Here is a 15,678-nt window from a genome sequence, read left to right on the forward strand (position 1 = left end):
TTGTTGTTTGGCGGGCCCGGGCTGGGGATTCGAACCCACCACCTTAGGTGTATGTGGCTGGCACCTTAGCTGCTTGAGCCACAGGCGCCGAGCCGCCCAGGCTGATCTTGAACTCATGAGCTCAGGCAATCCATCTGCTTTGGCCTCCCAAGTGCTGGGAATATAGGCGTGAGCCACTGCGCCTGACCCAGTAGAATATTTTTTAAGAAGACCAGAGTTGGTGAAAGCAAGTTAAAAAGAAAAAAAGTAATAAGAACAATAATAATTTTCTTTGACTCAATTTATGTCTCAGAATTGGCCCAGGGCAATATTAAAGGAAAACAGTAATATTTGGCAGGCACAGTGGCTCACGTCTACAACCCTAGCACTCTGAGAGGCCGAGGTGGGAGGATTGAGGTTATGAGTTTGAGACCAGACTGAGGAAGAGACCAGACTGTATCTCTACTAAAATATTACCCAAGCATAGTGGCACCTGCCTCTAGTCCCAGCTACACAGGAGACTGAGGCAGGAGGATGGCTTGAGCCTAGGAGTTTAAGATGTGAGAGAGGCTGAGGCCATGACACTCTAGCCTGGGTGACAATGAGAGACTCTGTCAACAAAGAAAGAAAGGAATGAAGGAGGGAAGGGAGGGAGGGAGGAAGAAAGGAAGGAAGGAAACAATAATGTTTGTCAAATGTCAATTTACAGTTTTATTAGCTTCTTTAACAAAAACATTACCCTACATGTTATAAAAGCTAAGTGGCCATTTATGTAGTAGCCACTGGGCAATCAGTGGGTCCCATTCCTCCTTCATGAGGGAAGGGGGGAAACAGGCTCCCTCTCACCTGCATGCCTCTTGGTGAGTCACATGGCCCATCCCTAGCCTGGCTCCTGTGGATCTCTCTGAACTCATCTACCACCTTCTCTCACTTTATGCCCTAGGAACACTGCACGACTCGTAGCTGGCCATGCATAAAGCATTTGGTTCATTTCTAGGACAGCTTAACAGACTGTGCTCTTATATGTTCAGTACTGGTGCTACATTCTTATCAAAAGATAAATCCAAGACACAATGAGTATGGATTGTCATTCTTACAGCATCTGAGTTCCAGGAGACTAAAACCAGATCTTTTCTCTATTCATGCCACTCACCAACTGGGATCATACAGTTATGTTTTCTAGGCCCCAGATATGTCTGTATCCTATTCTAATAACTATTAATAATATGAGGCAGGATTTCAGATAAGAAGAGCGATCCTTATAGGAGGACTATAGTGGTGAGGAGATTGTCAGGGTTTGTATCTTGAGCACAGCGCATACCCCAGCTTCCTCAAGAGGTGACACAGTCAGTCCTGAAACCACAGACTGGCTGTTTGCATTCAGCTCTGACACTCACTCATAGCGCCTTGGAGGCTTCACCTTCTCCATACCTTCATGTCCTCCTGGTTAGTATATGTGTCAGAGTTGTTATGAAAATTAAATGACTTTATACAAAATGGTTTAGAATGGTTCCTAGCCATCTCAGTTGTACTCATAGGATTTTAACTTATAGGAATGATTGGGTCACCAAAAAAGGGAATAATGCCTTTGAAGGAAGATTTCAATTTATTTAATATGTTTTCCTAGAGCAGAGGCACACTGTGTGCTTCAGGCAAAGTGGGGAAGCCTCAGCGTCAGCCAGTAGGCACACAGGAATGGGGAGAAGGGCTGGACCAGAGCCTTTTTGGGGTTTTCCATGAGAAAGGCAGGCAGGGCAAGAGAAACAATTCAGAAGTGAATAATTAGAATAATTCTGGTGGGCTCTAGGTTATAGAGGTGGCCTCTATATCTGGCCCTGGGTGATTTAGGGTGGATTGGTGAATGAATTAGATAAAGGAGGTGGTTGGGAAGTACCCACTTGGGACTGATCGGAGTGCCTATGAAAGGCATGTTGCAGGCCAGTTGTTTATTATTTCTAGGAAACATTAAACCTGGGAGGGGCAGCCTCACTCTGACAAGATAGCCCCCGCCCCACTATGGTGACACATCATAAAACATAAAAATCATGATTAGAACAGTAACCTGTGGAAAGCCCTATGTGAGAGTTACATGCTCATATGCTGGAGATACTGAGCCTGGTGAGAAGTGAAAGACCAGGAGAGTTCAGACAGGCTCGGTGGACGTGCACTGAGTTGCTCTTGCTTTATAGACTGCAGAGGGCTTTGGGAAGCTTAGAAAAACTCTTATTCAGAATGTTTCTGGTAGTTTTTGTTTGCCATGCTTCTGGAAAGCTCTACTTCAACTCAAGTTCCTGTAACCATTCTGTTGCAGTTAAGAACCAGTCTTGAGTTAAGAATTATACCTCACTGTGCCTGCCTACCTGTTGGTTTTCATGGAAATCAACCTAGGGGTGTGCTTGACCACACTCTCTCTTTGACCATGGGACTAAAGCCTTTATGCCATAAATCCACAGCCTTTAAATATGATCATTCTAAACTAGTACCACTAACCCAGACTAACGAAATGAATAAACGTACAGAGGAAGGTGTGAGGCAAGCATGCTAGTAGCATAGGGTATATATATATATAGAGAGAGAGAGAGAGAGAGAGAGAGACAGTTTCACTTAGTTGCTTTCAGAAGAGTGCTATGACATCATAGTTCACAGCAACCTCAAGCTCTTGGGTTCAAGCAATCCTCTTATTTCAACCTTCCAAGTAGCTGGTACTATAAGTGCCTGCCATGACAATCAGCTAGTTTTTCTATTTTTATTGTTTTTATTTTTATTAAATCATAACTGTGTACATTGACGCATTTATGGGGTTCAGTGTACTGATTTGATTTACAATGTGAAATGCTTACGTTGAACTGATTAACACATCTATCACAATTATACTGTTTTCTTAATAGTTTTGAAATGTACCATTGCATCATGCACATTAAGTGAGGTCCACCAAAATGCCCTCCCTCCTCCTATATCCTCTCTCCACTCCCCTCTATCTCCTCTTCCCTTCTACTTTCTGGACTCTAATTATGTTTTACCATTTATACGAAGGTGTAGGTGATTATATATTGATTTCATAGTAGTATTGAGTACATTGGATACTTTTTTTCCCATTCTTGAGATACTTTACTAAGAAGAATATGTTTCGGCTCCATCCAGATAAACATAAATGATGTGAAGTCTCCACCTTTTTAATGGCTGCATGGTATTCCATGGTGTATATATACATCCATTCATGGGTAGATGTGTACTTGGGCTGTTTCCATGTCTTGGCAATTATGAATTAGGCTGCAGTAAACATTCTGGTGCAAATGTCTTTATTGTAGAATGATTTTTGATCATCTGGGTATACACCTAGTGGAGGAATTGCAGGATTGAATGGTAAGTCTACTTTTACTTCATTGAATTTTCTCCAAACTTTTTTCCAAAAAAGTCGTATTAGCTTGCATTTCCACCAGCAGTGTAAAAGTGTTCCCTTCTCTCTGTATCCATGCCAAGTTTTTCTGTTTTTAGTAGAGACCGGGGTCTCAGTCTTGCTCAGGCTGGTCTTGAACTCCTGAGCTCAAGCAATCCACACCTGACCCTTAGCACAGGGTACTCAGGAGACCTGGTGGGGAGTTGTAGAAACACAGTCCTGAGATGATGGTTATATTAGTTCTTCCTAATGCCGTCTGAAAATGACACTCAATACTGACACACATCTCATTTTATCTGACTCAGCTTTTAGGGCCCAACTTGCCTCCTAGGTTGGTGCATGCCTATCAGTTGAGAGCCCTTACAAGATTTCTCTTGGCCTCATGAACAAGCTTCATTAAGAAATGAAAAAGCAGTAGTAGAGAAATGGAGATGAGTAGATTCTTCTGAGAGTTCTTTCAAAAATTATCTGTAGAAATTCATGGCAATTGATTGAATTTAAGGAGTAAAGCAGGGGCAGATGCTGTAATCTGATGACCTGGGAAAATGGTTGTTATTGCCAACAAAAGAAGGTAAAAGGAGGATTGGAGAGTGAGATCAAGATCTGGACATCCTACCTTTGAGGTGATGTGTATCCAAGTAGATTTGCCCCATAGGCAGGAGGGGATGGGAGATTGGGTAAGAAAATGAGGTCAGGGGAGAGATAGTTGTGAAATCTGTGAGCAGGGACTAGGGTAGCTTAGGGCATGTTCTGGGGTGTGGTGAAAAGAAAGGACAGAGTACTGGTGAAACAGATTAGGTGGTCAGAAGTACAAGATCCAGGTGCTGTAATCCCAGGGAGCTATGAGGGATGGGGCTCACAAAGTAGGACATGACAACTGTGTCTAAAGAATTGTGTAGGCTACCTGAGTCAAAGGAACACTGATCATGGTGACAGAGGAGAGTCCTCAGCAAGAACAGATTGAGTAAGGAGGTCAGGCAGCCACTTTTCAATAGTTAAAGAAACTCCTTATGTGGACCAGATAGAAGTGACCGGCACAGATCAATGAAGAAGTTCCACAATGAAGAGACAGAGAATATATACAGAGGTACTTAGCATATCCTTATCACTCACTTTAATAGTGTTATTTCTGATGGACTAACAGATATTCTCTCTCTCTCTCTCTTTTTTTTTATTGTTTGGGATTCATTGAGGGTACAAAGTATTAAGTTACACCGATTGCATGTGTTAGATAGAGTCCCTCTTATAATTGTGTCCTGCCTCCAAGAGGTGTGCCATACACCATAACCCCCATCCCCCATCCTCCTCCTCCTCTCTCCCCACTTGCTCATTCCCCTACCCCCACCCCTTGTATTAGCTCATCTGCTGCCTTCATATTAGAATAGAGTCCTATAACTGGATTCTTGCTTTTCCATTCTTGTGAAGCTTTTCTAAGAAGAATGTGTTCCACCTCCATCCAGGTTAATACAAAAGATGTAAAGTCTGTATCTTTTTTAATGGCTAAATAGTATTCCATGGTATAAATATACCACAGTTTGTTGATCCGTTCTTGGGTTGGTGGACATTTAGTCTGTTTCCACTTCTCTTTCTCTTTTTGAAAAAAAAAAAAATCTTATGTGAGAGTTCTTCATTTGAAATTTAAGATTCATGCCAAAGTAGTTGAGAAAGATCATCAAGCTATTTTAGAGAATAATATTTAACAATACTATTATTATTCACTATTCTGTTATTAAGCTAGAAAAAGAAAAATCTGCCATATGTCTAACATCTTTCCTCTACCACAAAATATTATGTTATATATATGAAAAGGTTAAGCAAGAATATTTTGTTGTGTTATTCTTCTGTATATATTATGATACCTCATAAAGATGATATAAAAAAAATGAGGACTTTCATGAATTTAGATTTAGCTGATACAACTTTTGTAAGGGTGAGGGAAAACTTCTCCTGTCCCCCAAAAGTTCACAGAAAGATCAACTCACAATTTAGGTTAATAAGAGAAGGCTTCACTTACCATGTACATGGGTATAATTACAGAATGATTACTCAGTCTCCCAGTGGGTAGTTTCTACCTGTGTTTTTGGCAGGGAGAGGAAGATGAGGAGCATAGTTAATTTTGCTTAGGTACAAAAAATGATTGCTAGTGAGGATGAATGAATGGGGGAAACAGATTCATTGGTAAATGATTCTCTTAGCAAATTAAATTAACCCCCAAAACAGGTATTATATTTAAAATTATTTGGGCCAGATCTGATTGCATTCTTCATCTTCTTTCCAACATTATATTGAGATAACAGGAAGTGGAAGGGAAGTCATTTATTCTTTTAATAAGTCAGTGCAATTTACGCAAGCAGAGAGAAAGCCCCTTCTAATGCTTTTTGATCTTGAAGGGCCTGAGGTCCCTTTGACTCTTTAATTCAAAATGCCAAGGAATCATATTTTGGAGTGAAATTTCCTGAGCTCTTCATTCTCTCTGTCTGGAACTTCCCTAAATGTTTTATACATTAACAGCTAAGTTAGTGACTGCATGTGAGAGAGAGAGATCTGGTTAGTAGTTAAGTAACAAGAGGAGTCCTACTTGAAATAAGAAAAGGGAGACAAGAACATAGATTAGAATGAGAATAATAAGTAAAAAAGAATATATCTAAGCACATTTCTGCACACCAGATGTAGCAAGTTTCCCCTTCTTGGGAAATGATCTTTCTTCATTAATCTGATGGAGAATATTTATCTTGTCTTTTAAGAGGCATAGATTACAGTCTCTATTTGTGTGAAGTGGTTTAACTAGAAACAGCATTTTTTTGTAGTGATCACACTTGTTCCTCCCTATTGGGCTGTTTAGGTGGTGGGTTTCAAATAAACAGGGTCTAGGCTGTTGGCTTCTAACTGAAGTGCTCCCAGTGCTTGCATAGTGATATTGAACTCTTTTTCTCATATCACAGAGGTTAAAAACTGAGTTTTCAGTGTCATGAGTTCCAAAATCCTGCCAAAGTCCTGAGCCCCCCAAATAACTTAGAATTGTGCAATACAAGGGGCTCTTTATAATATCATATATAGTGCATTTGTACAGTACCACATTACAAATGGAAGAGTCCAGGTTTGTAGTTTGTCTAAAACAGAGAACCTGGTAACAGAGGGTGTCAGACAACCAAGTATACAGTGTGTTCTGATCATCTAGTAGAGAACCACTTATATACTTGATTGCCACACAAAATAAAAAAGATCAGTGTAATTTATGGATAGGGCCAGGTTGGAACCTGTGACTTCCCAGTCTGGAGTTTGCTGTGCCTTTTGTTACTCATTGGCACTTTCCTTATGTCCAGTTTCAATGTGCCCCTGCCAGTCTATAGGAACAGAATAAGTTATAAAATATTTGATATTAAAGGACTTTGGTCCAGTTCTAGCAGTTAAAAGACTTGGTTTTATCACCTAATCAAGCCACTCCAGACTTTTCAAGCAGGAGCAAGTGATCTACCCAGCTTGTACAAGTCTGGCTTATGAACCATCCATAGCATCTGGTGATTTGACAAGCATTGATGTCATGAGGGTTAGTGTCAGCACCATCTAAGAGTGCAAGAATGCCACCTGTACAATAGAACTTGAGGTTTTGACTGCAATATTCCCCAGTTTGTCACCCAGAAAAGATATAATTCTTTCTAATGACCGTACCTGAGCCAAAGGTAGCTCTGGAGCTCCCAACAAAGGTTTTTCTGTGTCCAGTTGACTCACCAACAGGAGAAGCAGCATGATATTTTCCTCTGGTTGTGGACGCCCCATCCTGTCATACATCCATCTTCTGGACTGGGTCCAGCAGGCACTCAGATTGGCAGAAACAAAAATGGGTTCAGGTTCCTTTGCATGATCTAGGTGTTGGCATAACCAGCAATTAGACTGATCTGTCAGCGTGGTGTAAAGGGATGTCGAGTCTGTGTCTGACCTGCTAGAAAAACAATAAGGGTTAGCAAGAGCAAGGCATAGTTTGAAAGAAGAATATAGTGGAAGGTAAAAGGGAGAGTGGGATAGATTCACGTGATCTCCAGTCAGGTTCTAAAGTAGGGTGACCAGAATTTAACATTTGTAAAGCGGGACAACATGGCTGGGGGGTGGGACTGGGCCGGGCAGGGTGGGGCGGGGCAGAGGACAGGGCAGGGCAGGGCCTGACAACAATGCAAACTTTGATAAGCAGTTCTTGATAATCACTTCTCAACAATTATTTGTTATTATTACAGTTTAACATTATAAAATTAACAAAAATAATATAAAACTCATATTCTGGCAAAATAGCCACATGGCAGCCGAAAACTGTATATTCCCTCCCTGTTCTCCCACCGGTTAGTGCATTCTTTCCAACAATCGGGACTTTTTAAAAACGCCACTAGACACAGGACAAATTGTTAAAAAGCAGGACTGTCCCGCCAAAAGCGGGACGGCTGGTCACCCTATTCTAAAGTGCAATCCTCAAAGGTGGAGGATTAAAACAAGAAGTATTTTTTTTTTTTTTGGCCAGGGCTGGGTTTGAACCCACCACCTCTGGCATATGGAGCCAGAGCCCTACCCTTTTGAGCCACAGGCACAGCCCCAAAACAAGAAGTATTTTAAAAGGACCAATTTTAGATGGTGGAGGGATTTTAATAAAGGTTTCCGATGAAAGATGGGATTTCTTGATTCCTGATTTTGGGAAAAAGCTGTTTACTTCATGAAGATGTCTATTTCAGGAGCTTGGGACCTAGCCCAGGAAATCCTTACTCTCAGCCCACCTGTAGGAGCCATCCTCCAACTATGTCAGTGTTGTTTGGTGTGGCTCACATGAATCCAGGAGGATTTTTTTTTTAATTTTTATTTTTACAGCAATGTATGTGGTTAAAGAGTACTTTATAAGGGCCTTCCTAGAGAGATGACTGCATGCATCTTCTTCTAAAAACTGGTGTACACATGATCTCTTGGTCATAAAGGGTGGTAAGCTTATCAGTTGGTGGCCATGTTCCTTTCACCTGCTGATAATATGCTGCAAGCGTATTAGTCAGCACCTGTATGTAGCTAGTGGTTGTACCAAATTGTTCTCTTAGATCTGCACAGTGTTCAGCCAACCCTGAAATAAAAGGTCTAGAGGTACTAATAGTTATGGGGTGGCAGAACCCTATTTCCAAAGGGATTAATCCAGCTTTGGAGTGCCAAATGGGACAGTCTGGGCCTTTTGGGGTTTCTTGGAGAATGTTACTTTCCTCTAGATACTTAGTGAGCTTTAAAAGTAGTGCAGCGGGAAATAACTTGATCAGCAATATTGTAGATCCCAGGGAAATAGTAACTATATGATTTTTTTCCCCTTAATATTCCCTCTTCACACATGTGTCCCATCCGATGGGAGATAAGCACAAGTCAAAAATTTAAAAAGAAAAGGGGCCAAGAGAGTCTGTTTGGCTCCATATACGATCTATTTGATATTATAGGTCCACTGGCAACAGGATTGTCAGTAGAAATTAAGAAAGGAGATTTTGAAATTGTGTCAAATTGTATGGCACACCTCAAAGGCATATTTGACGTAAATAGTGACAGTTTTTCCTTTTTGCCAATGTGTAAGCTCTTGTGAGGACTATGACAAATTGACTCAAGAAACTTGGGGTAAACTTATAAGTGCCTTGAGATATTTTGTGTCTTGAGTAAGTAGCTGTTGTCTATAGCCACTGGAGTCTCAAGGCTCTAGGCTTCATTCAAAGTCTTTAAAGAACGAGGGAATCTAAGAAGGCTCCCTGTTTACAGAGCAAAAGATTGTCAACGTACCAAGAAAGTACTGAGCAAGAGTGGATCCCTGGCTGAAGATTATAGAGTCTAAATTAGCCTTGAGAATATAAGAGAATATGAAAGGAGATTCACAGCATCTGAGACTTTTGGGTCTATGTTAATTGTCTCCCTCTGACGGTGATGTAAAGCAAGACTGTGAATCAGGGTGCGACAGAATTGAAAAGAAAGTTGAGCAGAGGTCAATTACTGTTATCATTAAGGTTACATAAACTATAAGGCACTTGAGTTATTTTCTATCTTCTTGATAAAATATTTTATTTAAACCCATATTTTCTTAAGTTAATTAATTAGAGGTCTTTTATAGATTTTTGATAGTAAGATCATATACACATGACACATATAAACACATGGACATATAGACAGATAGATAGAAGCTGTTCTAATAGCTCTTATAAACAATTTACTTGCCAGTTTTAAAACATTACCATTTTTATTCAGACTATCAACCTTTAACTTACCTATTTTATTGTTTTAAGCAGTCACTAGCTAGGCACATAAGTCTGTGGCACTTGGGAATCTGAGAGAGAACTTAGCCACAGCCTCAGTGGCAATGAGAGAGCGATGGACAAAACAAGTCCAGCGGGTACCTCACTTGCACTCTCAGTGTTCCTGGGAGGTCTCTGGAAGCTCTATTTTGGAAGCTACTTTTAACAAATTAACAGTTTAATTGAGCAAAGAACCATTCATGAATTGGGCAGCTGCATCAGAACAGGTTCAAGCCACCCCAAGGCTGGCTTTATTTGCATTTGACTGGAATGGTTTGTCAAATCCTTTTCAGATTTGCATTTGATTTCAGTGGACTTTGAAGATGGATCACCACTCTTGTTCAGATGAAATTCTTTATTTTCAAAGTAAGGGTATTCATCAAAATAAAAATCTATTCTGTAAGCTGATTAACGTCTTCAAATTCTGTCACTTCAACTCTGGTCAAATAATGCAGTGCCTCTTCCTCCTCCTCCCCAAGCAGCAGCGGATATTTATGGATGGTTGACAAGTGTTGTTCCCCAAATTTGGGATTTTGGTGATCAGTTCTGACCTTTTCTGAAAAAAATTGTTGGCTGAGTTTGTTATATTTCTGTTCTACTTTCAAAATCTCCTCACTGGCTTGTTCATTAAGTCTGTCTATTTCATTGTGTACTTCATCAGTATGTTCAATTGCTTCCTGCTGTTCTATTTTTTTCTTTTTCAGAAATTCCAGAGAGCCCGAGGTGTCCTCTGGTCTGAGAGCAATAAGCAGTCTTGGTTTCTTCTTCTGAGGTGGGAGGGGAGACTGATGTTTGGCAGCCATGCTGGCTAGAAAGTCCAAGAACCTAACTACAAGTCTCCTGGGTCAGCAGACAGAATCTCTGAAAAGTCGATATATAGAGTTTTTGAGACAGAGTCTCACTTTGTTGCCCAGGTTAGAGTACTATGGCCTTACCCTCAAACTCCTGGGTTCAAGTGATCCTCCTGCCTCTGGGTTCAAGTGATCCTCCTGCCTCTGCCTCAACATCCAGCTAAGTTTTCTAGTTTGGGGGCACGTTGTTGCCCTCAGTAGAGTGCCATAGTGTCATAGCTCACAGAAACCTCAAACTCTTGAGCTCAAGCAATTCTTTTGCTTCAGCCTCCTAAATAGCTGGGAATATAGGTGCCTGCCACAACACCTGGCTATTTTTAGAGACGAGATCTCACTCTGGTTCAGGTTGGTCTTGAACCCGTGAGCTCAGGCAATCCATCAGCCTCAGCCTCCCAAGTGCTAGCATTACAAGTGTGAGCCACTGTGCCTAGCCTAGTTTTTCTATTTTTAATAGAGACGAAATCTTGGTCTTGTTCAGGCTGGTCTCAAGCCCCTGAGCTCATACAATCCTACTGCCTTGACCTCCCAAAGTACTAAAATTAGAAGCATGAGCCATCATGCCTGGCCCTCACTACTTTCTTTAATTTAAAATGAGATAAACAGCTTATTATGAAGCTCTAGATCAGTGATTTTCAACCTTTTTTATCTCACAGCACACTTGAACCTATGTTAAACTTCCATGGCACACTTAAATTTTGTTGATCAAAAAAAAGAATAAAGAAAAGAATGTACTTACTGTGCTTTGACTTTCTTTTGACAATAATTTAATTAATAATCTTTAAAATTTTTTGTGGTACACCTAATATCTTCTCAGAGCACACTCAGAGCAGTGAAAATCACTGCTGTAGATATTTTAACTAATGAGGACCGAAACCAAACGTCACAAAAAAATACTTTCTTGGTCTTTAGAAAATTAAGAGCCAGTCTTCCACAGATAAGCAGCATACTCCCACTAAGTGACAGAAAATAAGTATTATTGTCAAATATTTACTTCCATCCACATTTTGCTCCTTTTAATTCCTAACAACTCACCATGTTGCACTTGTCTTGGTTTAAATAGCTTTGTTAGTGTTTCCTGGTCAATCAGGGCTAATTAGTTCTTACGAGGAGAAAAATGTCATGAAGAGGTAATAACAAAATGATGTGAGCATATTTGCAAGAGATGACCCTAGAATCTTGGGAATTAGGAGAATCCTGGTAGAATAATCTAGGGAAAATTCTCCTACACATATGATGTTATTTTTGTCAGAATAAAATCACTTCCATTGAGTAGAATGCCTAAGGAAAGACATCACGAGCCTGGCTCAGGTCCTCAGCCCACCTAAGAAGCCAAGGACAGGAAGAGTTAAGTACAACATGGGCATATGGATAATGCTGAATTGGCTTCTCCAGTCAAGCCTCAGTAGAGAAAGTTAGAGTAAAATTACACTATTGCTGCAAGACCAGACCCCATTCTAAAGTCCCTCTTAACAGAGAAATAACTGAGATGTCCTTGAATCTCTTTGAGGTAACCTTTAGGAGCATCATATTTTTTTGTTGTTGTTGTTAGATGATGGTGTCTTCCTTCTTTGCTCTCCTCTGCTCCTAGCAGGCTGGAAAAGTATGCAAATGAAACACATCACTGGGATATATTAACTTAGTATACCAGAAAATCCAGATACAGTTAGGAGGTGGCAGAGGAGGAACAAGAGTGTTTCAATAGCTCAAGAGCAGGGTTAGTGCTAGCATCTTACAGTGTGACTGATTCTGGGGGAGAACACAAGTGAGTCAGCTTTGCCATCATATCACTGATAGAGGGGGCATGTGCTCAGGGGCTCAGTCACAGGTGATGGTGGTAGACATGGAAAACTATGTGCAGGCATAGTTGACAATACAGATGTGAAGCAGATGTGAAACTTTAAGATGAGAATGAATCAGAGAAAATCAGGTGAAGTAAAATGAAAGTGTGTGACTTCATAACCATTAACATGACCATGAGCTTATTGATCATCATGGGAAACATGACCATGACACTTCCCAACCTTGTTCTATGGGAAGCATTGCTGATGTAACAGAGGGAACAGCCTGAAAAGGGAAAAAAATTTTTTTCTGTCTCTTTAAAACCCCCTCACCCTTTTTTTGGAAACTAAAACCTGCGTTTCTACATAAGGCCATTAATCAGAGGGGTCGGGGAGTGTTCGTTGTTCTTTGTACCACAGGAGATGACTCAATGGAATAGTTCAGGCACAGTTCTGGGCAGAAGTTATGAGATTGCTTTTTCTGGAAATGGGGTTGATCAAAGACCATCAATTATAGATAAATAGCAAGAGGCTGAAGCTGAAAATCCCCCCTTTAAAGCTCTGTTTTTCTGATGGCAGTGAGGATGGTGGCACTTTAAGATGAGAGTCTCCATCCTCTTCATTTGACAGCAAATTAAAAAGTTCCCTTTCCTTTTCCTCAAACCACTTGTACTCCTTCTTCTGATGTGGCTTCAGGAACAAGTATTGAACTTTCAGTAACACTGACAGAAATAGGAAAAAAGAACATATTTTCAAAGGGAGTACTTTTAGGAAGACCTTTCTATATTCTTGACCTCATTGTGAGAAATGGTTGGTTTCATGGCCTACTGTTAATGTTGCAGTTAACTATTTTTTTCCACAACTTTTATGTTCATTGTCAAAAAACAAAAAAAACTATAGATAAGAAAAGTGAATATATATAATAAAAGTGATTAAGAACTATAGTAGTTTCTTGAAGTCAGATGATTATACATGCCATCTTGAGTTTTTTATATACAGATACAGACATGTTTTGTTGGGGACAAAAAAAGATGAGCTCAAACAGTATGTACTTTTGTGACTGGCTTTCCTGAGTAAATTATTTATGAAGAAGAACTGTTTATTAGGATTTCTACAAAGACTTTGCAGTTGTTTGCAATATGTCAGTGATCCACCTAGACTCTATTCATCACAAAATGACAGAAAATTGAGAGGGTTTGGAGGTTGGTTCAACTAACTAAGGTTAGTTCTGGAACTGATATAGCAAGAAGAAAGGTTTCACACTGTCCCACAGTCCTCCTAATCCCCTAGATGTCAAGAGCTGAATCATGGAGCTCATAGCATTACTGTGCCTCACTCAAAGTCCCAGACCACAAGGTCAAAAAAAAAGATTGAAAATCATTTGCATCAGAAAGGCTAGATCTACTGTTTGGTTTGCCCTATAAGACTTTTCCTGCCTATTGAACACTGCTTCCTTTTAGCTTATTTTTTTTTCATATAAAACTTTAAGAACATTGTCCCCTCCTCCCTTAATTTAGTTCATTATACACACTAGGACTAATCCCTTTGAGATGCTCTTTGTGGGATAATATGAAAGCTCCAGGGCAGTAGCCCAGGAAAATCTTTATTTGGCTTAAGGATTCCCAGGGTAGGCCCTGAATGTAGTGTGGCAGAAAGCAGTGGAGGTGGGGAAAGGAGGGAATAAAAGCATGGCCTCTGGGGCCCAGACTGCCTAAGCCTCCATCCTAGCTCTTTTGTTACTAATTATGTTATTCAGCTCTTGGGTTACTAAACCTTTCTATGCCTATTTCTATATTTGAAAAACAAAGGAGTGATTATATTAGGACTTACCTCATTAGGTTATTTGTGAAGCTTAAATGACTTGTTACACATAAAACACTTATAACTTGAAGCCTGGGGAACACTCATTGGAGCTATGAGCTATTAATGTTCCCTTAGGTGCTCTGGCCTTCCCATTTTTGCTGTACTCACTGCAGCCCTCTTCCTCAAACATTCAATCTCTTTCTCCTCTCTTCCTCTGTCCCATTCAGATTTCTTCTTTAAAAGAAGAGAAAGATTTTTTTTTGCTCTTATGTAAAAGTCATAGGGCATTTGAGATATCACAGGCCTTAACCTGTCTCCTTCAATATCATTCTCAAAGCTAGCTGTCCCGGGACAGTAGGAAGAAGAACCTTCATGGTTATAAATGGTGGTGAGAATTTCATCTTCCCACATGATTAAATCTTAAAATCCATACAGTCTAGTCTCTGAGGATCTAATTCCACTATAGTCCACTCGAGTGAAGGCATCTTATCCCACATCCGTGTGAACTTCTCTATATCAGGGACCAGAGGTGAGAGCTGAAACCTCTTACCTCTCTCTTCCTTAATGTTGGTTATTCTTCATTCTCTCCAATGTTTGTAAAAATATCTGGCCTTTCACAGTTCATGGAATAGTTCAGGCAGAATTGGCCTTCCTGTGTCTATCATCTGTTGACCTCCGGGGCACTGACTCTCAGTTATTAAAGACTCAGGCACTCAGCTGGTAATTCTCTCTGCTCTTAATCTGTCCATCAACATTGGCAACTTTAATATCTGAAGAAGACTAATTATCTAGCTCCTGGGCTTTAGTTTATTCATCTCTTTACTTGCAGTGGCCTTCCTAACCCTTCTCATTTTAGCCACACACTCCCAAGGCACACCCTGACCTTGTCTTCATTTAACATGATTCTGCCTGTAAAATCACTAAACCAGCCAACTCATTTTCCATCACATCACCCATCATTTCTCCTTTTTTTTTTTGGTCTACCTCCATATACTTGTCCTTTAGACTTACCTTCTGATATTTTGACACATATAGACTTCTTAAAACCTTCTTGCTTTCTCTTATCCTCATTTACTTTCAATTCAACTTTGACCCAGTCATGTCTGTCTTTCTCTTGATAGTGATCTATATTCCCATTCCCCTTTGTCCTCTGGGCTCCTTTTTGGGAAATGCCTGGTTCCTGGATACTTGTGCTCCTGGATGAAAAGCTAAGTTCTATCTGCCTTTGCCATGCCTGCCCATGGGCTTCTGGGAATAGCTGGAGAAAAATTATATAACCAGACCTATTGCTACCATTACAGATTTATGATTAGCAAAGTCAGAAGACCCTCTGGCACTTCTCAGACTCTTAGTGGGAAAAGTCTCTCAAGCTGTGTTGTTCTTCTGTACCTTCTAGCAACTATATGGCACGCTTCCCTTTCCACCTTCAGCTTCCCCTCTTCCCACTCCTGTCCCCTCATCAAGTCTCAAAAAATAAAACTGACTCTGATTTCACAGTGAAAGTAGAAGATAATAAAGTGATGTTCCCACAGCTCTCTGCCACAAATTCCTTCATATGCACCTGTATGTAAAAGAAACCCTTCCCC

The 15,678-nt window shown here is 40.4% G+C and overlaps 1 pseudogene; it reads right to left on the reverse strand.

Moving 5' to 3' along the window:
* LOC100966824 overlaps window positions 1-10,463 on the reverse strand; it is a 25,089-nt pseudogene extending 14,626 nt beyond the window's left edge.
* Window positions 10,464-15,678: the final 5,215 nt, after the last annotated feature.

Source organism: Otolemur garnettii, unplaced genomic scaffold, assembly GCF_000181295.1.
Source record: "Otolemur garnettii isolate 467f Iridium unplaced genomic scaffold, OtoGar3 scaffold00001, whole genome shotgun sequence".
NCBI lineage: Eukaryota > Metazoa > Chordata > Mammalia > Primates > Galagidae > Otolemur > Otolemur garnettii.